Below are 9,099 nucleotides of genomic sequence, written 5' to 3'. Positions count from 1 at the left end.
GACTTGCTCAATGAGTAGTGGAATGAGGATTCTGCCTCATCACTTTTTTTCCAGTAAATCTCAGCTGCCTGCTGGTGGTAATTTGCATCTTTGGTAGTAAAGAGATCTTAGAGAATGTATTCCGGGATGCTTAAGCTGTGGTAAGAGATATAGAAGTAGAAATATTTTAGAGATAGTTAAAAACCAAAGGAGACAGTGTAGGAAGTAAGCAGAGGAAGATAAAGCCAGTGATAGCTATCTGATGTTATCCATGCCAACAGGAGATAGAAGGATTGCTGGATTGCACTGAGTTCCCCAATGAAGATTAATGCTTAGGTTTGGGAGATACTTTGATGCCAGAGTTCTTGTCCCAGCATTACAAGGGGTTTTCAGCAATCTGGAGGAAGGAGCTGCATGTAGATTCAAGAAGGAGTCCAAAGACGAAAGATAGTTTTGAAAGGCATTGGGGGTCAGAGGAGCTTCAGCTTAAGTAGCTAAAGACTACCCCCGTGACTCAGGACCCAGTGCTTTTTATTAACACAAATTGTCCTAAGGCAAGGTGGAGATAATACACTTCAAAGGGTAGGATTTCAAAGGGTAGGGTACAGAAGCATTGTCAGATTGGGGAATAGCTTACAGCTGTTCAGGTGTTTGGCCAACAGGAGGCAATAACATGCAGATTAAGATGCCCTGAGCTGTCTGGCAGCAAAGATTATCCTATTCAGGTTTGGGGGAGATGCTTTTTAGGGTTCCAACAGGTAAACTACATATGTGGCTCAGCCCTTGTGGAGACCCCCCCTGCCCCCAAGCTTCACCAACCTTTTGATGAAACTCTTGTAATTATGACTTGCTGGAACTGGTTCCTGGCACTTTGATATTCTCTAGAAAGCTCTGAAACCAGGGAGCTGAGGAGTAAACAAGGCTAATATTGAGTCCTTACTATGTGCAGGCATTATGCTAAGAGCTTCACTTGTGCTACCTCATGGCTAAAACTCCATATTGCCTGTTTTTTATAAGTGAAGAAACTAATGCTGGTAGGCGAAGAGTAACTTCCATCATGTCACACAGCTGGTCAGTGCAAAGCCACTTTTTCAAAATCAGGGATGTGATTGAGAGGATTGCCAGGAGCTGGGAGGAGAGGGAATCTAGGTTGGCTTGGCCTCTTACTCCTGCTGGTAAGAGATCAAGAAGAGCATGTCGCACAAAGAAGTGGGGAGAAGCATGTGAGCCTGAGCAACAAGACTTCACTGAAACTAACACCCAAGTGTAAAAACCACAGCTGGAGAAGGGGTGCTTTAAATTCAAAACCTACAAGATGGATCAATTCGAAATGATTATGTGGTCTAAGAAATCTCTTCTTTCAGTCAACGTGTATTCGGCACCTAGTAAGAACCAAGCACACACTGGTGGTCCCGATTCCCAATACATGTAGTGCAGTGGTTAATTAAGAGTAAGGCCTCTGAAGTCAGACCCTAAGTTAGAACCCCAACTTTGCTCTTCACCAAATGATCTGGATCCAGTTACTTCTCTTCAGTTTACTATGAAGCAAGGGTAATAATAGGACTTTACTTATAACATGATTATGAGATAATCTCATAGAGCCCTTAACACAATATTTGGCTAGTGGAAGCACTTAATACAAAATTAGTTGCCATAAGTGTGGGAAGGAAACAACAAATCATCAAGTTCTTAATTACAGAACTGACAAATTTAAGGAAGGAAAATCAGGGGTTGGAGCTGGAGCATAACAAGGGGACCTAATTGAGATTGGGAATCAGGTCAGCCTCCCAAGGAAGTGGCATTTAAGCATAAATTAAATGGTGGCTGCGGAAAGAGTGAGTTGGGAAGGAATTTCCAAACCTAAGGAACAATAAATTAAAAAATTTTTTTCATATCTTAATGTACATAAGGATATTACTTTCATTTCTTTCTCTCCCATTTCAAACTGTCCTTTCATCCTCACAGTTCAGGAGTATTGCTACTTAGAGGCAAAAGATAAATGGCTTTGTTCTTCACTGACCCAGATAAGGAACAACCTAAACAGATGTTACAGCTTTCAGTTTATGTTCCCAACGCAATACTGCCCCTCTGCAATATTAAGACAGAGTCCCTACTTTTAGGAATATAGGATTTTTTAAAATTGAAATATAACTGGCATAGCACATTATGTTTCTATTGTACAATATAATGATTCAATATTTGTATATATTGAAAAATGATCACAATAAGTCTACTTAACACCCATCTACTCATATAGTAGCAACTTTTTTTTTTGTCTTGTGATGAGAACATGTAAGATCTACTCTCTTAGCAACTTTCAAATATACGATACATATTATTAACTCTAGTCACCACTTCTCTGAATATATGGCATGCTTTAACTTTAACATCCTGGCAACTACCTCCAGAAATAGCCTTCAATGAAGCTGGAAATACACTCTAATGAGTTACTATGGTGGTTACATAAAATGATACAGTAAAATAAGACCCCCCCAAAAGTCATTACTTTAAAATGCAAAAGGTTTCCCTTACTCTCAGTTTCATGAGGATTTTAAAATTTTGCTTAGAAGTGTACATCTTGTTGGACTGATATGATATTGTCTGGCCATGTTTATCTTTGCTCATGAATAAATTAATACTAATCTATCTCTCTGCCTGCCCTTAAAGCAAAGCTGTAAGAGAGGGAATTTCCACACAATTCGTGGTTTCATAAGTCAGCATCTTTTCCTTCTCTGGAAAGCATGAAAAAGCAAATTGAGAATTAAAATTAAAACTCTTTTCCACTTGGAAATTTTATTTTTAAAAGTCCCTCTTTTAAAAACACTTGGATCAGAAAAAGTAATCTAAACTGCAAATTGTTGAAGGAAAAAATAAGGAAAATATCTCACTTCAGAGCCAAAGGGGAAGCCTATGGCACACATTTCAGAGTAAATTCCTACTGTAGATACTTGTATTAATATAAGACAAATAGTAAAACAAGTAAAATAAACATCTGACTCAAGAGTTCTTCTAAAAATAAACAACAAATTCAATAAATACAGAAAGAAAAAGTAAAAGAAGATCCGAATGAGACAAAATTTTTAAAGTAGAATATGTAACTAATTATAAAATCTGATTCCTTGAATAAAATGAAAGATAAATAACTAACTTAACTAAAAAAGTAAGAAAACAAGGGAGATAATGTCATTACTCAAAATTGGAAATTATAAAAGGGAAACCACAGAAGCAGGGCAAATTGAATACCTTGTAAGGGAATAACTTGCTCAACTCTGCAAATCAATTTAAAGGCATGAATAAAATGCACACTCTTCTAAAGACAATATATTTTGTAGAAACTGAACCTGGAAGAGAGAAAATCTAAACAGACTAATGATCACAGGATAATTAGAATTAGAAAATTGCCAAAGAAATGCCCTGCCCATATGGCCCTAGAAAAGCACCTAGAAAATGTCTTAGGGAAGCAGCTAATTCTCAGGTCACACCGATTAACTCGTCCACCTGAAGAGTTGGCAGTGGCGCTACACAATGTTGCATAGGCCAGTGTTGCCCGTGTGTGTGTCTGACTGAACCCTGCTGACCTCACAGATCAGAGAATCCCATCAGGACAACCATCCCCGACCGTAAAAAAAGCAGAGAAGCATCTTCCTGTTCTTTTAGCTTAAATCGTATAAATTCATACCCACTGCTAATATCATATTCCTTTTCATCAACTCACCAGCTAGGCATTAAGTGCTTATTATGTGCCCGGCACCATCCTAACTAAAGCAGTGAACAGAGGCAGGGGAAATGGAAAGGAGGCTGTAACCACAAATTAGAAAAGAGAGGATGGTGGTGAGAACCCAAGTGGTGGCAGTGGAGGTGTTGGCAACTGGTTGGATCAGATTATTCCATAAAAATATTTCTAAAGTCGAAACAATATACAGGCATATGCTAGTGTAGAGGCACAATGATTAATCATTCGATAGGGTTTTTAAGATCAGTGAAAGATCCTGGTCAAGGACAATCAAAACAATATTAAGAGCATCTTTTATCCATAACAATATGACTGATCCATAACAAGAGCTCTCTTCAGTCATATTGTTGTGGATAAAAGATGCTCTTAATATTGTTTTAATGAAGCCCTAAGTCCTATGGATAAAAGATGCTCTTAATGTTGTCTTAATGAAGCCCTAAGTCCAAGAATGGAGATTTAAAATAATATATTACTGTTCATAGTTCAAAAGTCAATTAAAATTAAACTTGATCGGATTGATCATTGTGCTTATTGCCTGTTTTGACAATGAGGTTCCTTTTTTTAATTCAAGTTCATAAACTATTTTGAAATGCATGACAATTATTTCCAGAATGCAGAACTGCTTAAAGGTCATAAGTATTACTCCAAAGAGTTACTGAGGGTCCAGCAGAAAAGAAAAAGGAAATAGTTTCCCAGTTATTGGTGCTATAGGCATATGTTTGTCTATTGGTCAGAGGGGGAGAAAGGTGGTGTATAAGTTATGATTCATTATAGAATTTCAAAAAGCTATCTACTACTGACCAAATTGCAGAACAAGGGAAAGGGCTTGGAGCAGAAACCTAGTACACAGCCCACTGAACAAACCCCTGATGAAGCAGTCCAGAAGACCAGTTTTATAAACACTTTTCTGACGGTGAATAAGAAACATGTGGCCTTTCCTACCAAGACCTGGCTGACGAAAATGATGTTGGCTCCATGAGGACTGGCTTTGCCATCTTGATCATTACTGCATGCCTGGCACAGTGCCTGGCATATAGCACATCCTCAGTAAACATCAACTAAAGCAATACATGGCCGAATCTTCTTTGACATCATTCTATCACTTTATGGAATGAATATTACAAATGAAGAACAATGCATAGTGATTTTATAATAGGTATCAGGCCCTGACGTCAGCCAGACCTGAATTCACCCCTCAGTTTGTCATTACATGGGCTATAGAGCCTGATCAGTTTCTCTTAGCTTCTATATCTCAGTTTATTTATCTGTAACATCAGGGTAATAATAACAACCTCCTGGGCTTGTTGTGAGGATTATCTAAGATAATGCATGGAAAGAAATTAACCCAGTGCTCCATAATTATTAGCTTACTATTGACACTAAAATGGCACTAAAAGCACCAAAAGGAGCTTTATAGAATGGCATTTTTATAAACTTCTAAAATATTTTTCTTTTGTTATGAAAATTTCCAAATATAATATTATCCTATATAATAAAGAGGTAATATGCAAATTTACTGTCACTCCAACACACAAGATGGCCAACCCCATATGGTCAAAGATGACCACCCCCATGTGGGCACAAGATGGCCACCACAAGATGGCCGGCAGGGGAGGGCAGTTGTGGGCGATCAGGCCAGCAGGGGAGGGCAGTTGGGAGGGACCAGGCCTGCAGGGGAGGGCAGTTAGGGGTGATGGGGTAGGCAGAGGAGGGCAGTTAGGGGGACCAGACCAGCAGGGTAGGGCAGTTGGGGGGACCAGGCCAGCAGGGGAGGGCAGTTAGGGGCAATTGGGCTGGCAGGGCAGCAGTTAGGCGTTGATCAGGCTGGCAGGGGAGTGGTTAGGGGGTGATCAGGCTGGCAGGCAAAAGCGGTTAGGGGCAATCAGGCAGGCAGGTGAACAGTTGGGAGCTACAGTCCTGGATTGTGAAAGGGATGTCTGACTGCCCGTTTAGGCCTGATCCCAGTGTGCCTACATGGGCAGTCAGACATCCCTCAAGGGGTCCCAGACTGGAGAGGGTGCAGGCTGGGCTGAGGGACACACACACACACACACACACGCACACACACCCTGCACAATTTCGTGCACTGGGCCTCTAGTGTGTGTGTGTGTGTGTGTGTGTGTGTGTGTGTGTGTGTGTATGTAATATATGTGTGTGTGTATATATATATGTGTGTGTATGTGTGTGTATATATATGTATATATGTAATATATATTTGTGTATATATAATATATATACATATATATTATATATACACAAATACAGTAGAAAGCATAATGAACTTCCATATACTCAATACCCAGTTTCAACAGTTATCAGCTCACAGCCCACTTCTCCAACCCCTTGGATTATTTTGAAGCAAATCCCAGACATCATTCATGTTATCTGTAATACTTCAATATACATCTCTAAAAGTAATAACAAAAAGTTATAACCCAAATCCCATATCACACTTAAAAATAATTAATAATGAACCATTAATTAGATGAATTATTGGCCTGCTGGAAGCCACAAGGAGAAAAGTAGAAGAAAATAAAGTCTGTCCAAGGCCAAGGTTTAGGCAAGTTCTCTCCTGACCCAACACAATGGAGGAATTCAATCTCACTGTCAAGGTGGACTCTTCCTACTAAGGGTTGGGGAGGGGACAGGGGAAGGGGGGTTGGGAAAGGGGAGGGACAGAGGGGGACAGCTAGGGAATGAGTTTGAAGCCAGCATTTCATGGCTGGACCAAAGAAGAGCAGGGGTCCCCAATTTTCTTTAATGTTTTTACCTCCCAAAGCAAATGTCATTTCACTTGAAACAATTCTGTAAAATTCTTCTGCTTCCAAATTGGTAGAGTTTTAGAATTTAATTTTATCTTTTCATCTACTTTGAGGCACTGTTGTCAGTGTTGGCTTTTAATACAGGTATGATATCACACAGAGAGCTCACTAAATGCTCACAGAACTGGTTAGGCTTCTGAAATTTAACATAGCACCAAAGTTCACACATTTGAGAGAATTCAGGTTTTAGTAGTCTATGCTGTCCTCCCTTGCCCTCCTAATTTCCCTTTATTTGTTCTAAAAAGTCAGTAATCCAGCAGAAATCCCAATTTCATTCTCTGCTGCTCTGCTTTTTAACCCTTTGCACTCGCTTGCTTTTTTCTCGATTCCTTTATTCTAATGCTAACCGTGTCAAGTCACACTCGACATCCGAGTGCAAAAGGTTAAACTTTGAATTCATATATTTTTCTTTTTTTCTTAACTGGAATTTGGAGCAATTTGATTGCTTCAAAACAAGAGATATTGGTGTTGAAGATATTGAACATCAATAGTATAAATCCAGCTCCGCCAGTGTGGCTCAGTGGATTGAGCATCATCCCACGAACCAAGAGGTCACCAGTTCAATTCCAGGTCAGGGCACATGCCCAGGTTTCAGGCTCTATCCTCAGTAGGGGGTGTGTAGGAGCCAGTCAATCAATGTTTCTCACATCGATGTTTCTATCTCTCCCTTTCTCTCTCTAAAAAAATCAATAAAAACATATTTTTAAAAAACAGTGCAAACTCAGATAATCATACCCCCTTTAAATACCAACATTTTTTGCAAAGTCTAGAGTTCAGAGGATAATGTCAGCAAGTGAGTGAAGGATGATGCTGAGAAGGCTAGAAGACAAGGAGCACCAAGAAGGTGCAAAGGGAATGAACCTGATATGTGATTCAAGTTCCCCTTTTGGAGACCTAAGTTAGCTTATAAGCAATAGAAATTTAACTTGGAGGAGAATGAGATAAGGATTGTAGATTCAAAAGTTTGACAGTTTGGAAGCACTGGAAAACCTGGTGTTGTTACCCCAATCAGAAAGAGTGTTATCTTCACACTAGAGGCCCGGTGCATGAATTCATGCACGAGTGGGGTCCAGCCAGCCCGGCCCAATGGGGCCCATCAGGCTGGGCCAGTGGCAGGGAGGGGACACAGGAGGTTGGCCAGCCAACCCCATCCCTGATCAGGGTAGCAGGGGGGGGAGGGGGGGTTGATTGGGGCCGGGCTGGCTGGGGGGGGGGGGGGCGGGGTGTGGGAGGTCAGTTGGCCCAGCCCCTGACTGATTGGGGCTGGCCACGGGGAGGGACTGCAGGTTGTTGAGGGGACCGATCGGGCCGGTTGGCCTGATCGGGCCGGTTGGCCGCTGCAGTGCGCGTCATAGAGACCAGTCATTCTGGTCACTTGGCTTTTATATATATATATAGATACTACAGTGTCTGCTTTCTCTTTTAGAAGTTGGCTTTGGGAAGGTAGGGGCTGCAGCCTTGCTTCTGAGAACAATGCTTAGCACATGACAGTGCAGTAAATACACGTTAAATTATTGAATGAATGAAAGAACAAACGAATGAATGAGTACTGCTCAGCGGCCGTCACTATTACTTACTAAACAGACCATTTTACCAAGAACTTGAGAGAGACTACATAAAAGGAAAAAAGAAGCCAGAATCTATTTCCTCTTAAAAAAAAAAAAAAAAACTTTGACTTTTTTGTGCTTTAATGTACAGTTTTAGTGTCTCTAAAAACATGTGAAAAAGTATGTTTGGGTAAGAAAGATGACATAATGAACCATGGTCAAGGAACAGATAACCTAGTTCAATCAAATTTCCAAAAAGATATGAAAAGATCTAACGTAGCTCAAAATGATTTCTCCACATTCATCCTTTTAAAGACTCATTCGGTTTGACTTACTCAGAAATCACTCAAAATCTTTATCAGATTCGTGGGAACTGAGGGTGGGAATAGAAAGGAACAGGCATTACTTGAGTGGGGATCAGACCAATGAGTATGGCAAGGAGCGCTGCAGGGAGCCAGAGGGTGTGGAGGGTACGAGATGTACCAAGAAGTTTACTCAGAGAGCTTCCAATAAGGGAGGAAAAGGAAAAACAATCAGAGCCCTCACCTGCTTTGAACCACTGCCAGGGGCTCTGATAGCTATAACTGCCAAGCACATCCCTCAAAACCACACCCACTATGAGCTTCTCTGCCTCCAGGGCTCAAGTTCCCTTAAGATTTCATGAGTTGCTCCATTCACTCACCTGTGAGCACCTTGCACAATTCCTGCCCTACCCTGCCCTCCAGTCCGCCAATCCTGTGTGTTTTTTTCCCTTTTCGCAGTTAACGAAGCCTCAATCCCTACAAAATTGAGCTTCCACATCAAAGTGAGTTACAGCAAATGTTTTTTGAAGCAATTCTTTACTTGCATAATTTCCCTAATAAATGCATTCAAAAATGAAACCTGTGTTTGCTTCAAGGAACCTCTGTTAAACGCAGAAGAGGATGCTCTGCATGAGGATTCTAATTTCCTCTTTCTGATCAGAGCAGTGCTCTCATTCAGGGGATCACTGGTTGCCTGACCAGTCACACTCGCAACC

Source organism: Cnephaeus nilssonii (genome assembly GCF_951640355.1).
Source record: "Cnephaeus nilssonii genome assembly, chromosome: 9".
Classification (NCBI taxonomy): domain Eukaryota; kingdom Metazoa; phylum Chordata; class Mammalia; order Chiroptera; family Vespertilionidae; genus Cnephaeus; species Cnephaeus nilssonii.
Note: the sequence above shows the minus strand (reverse complement) of the source record.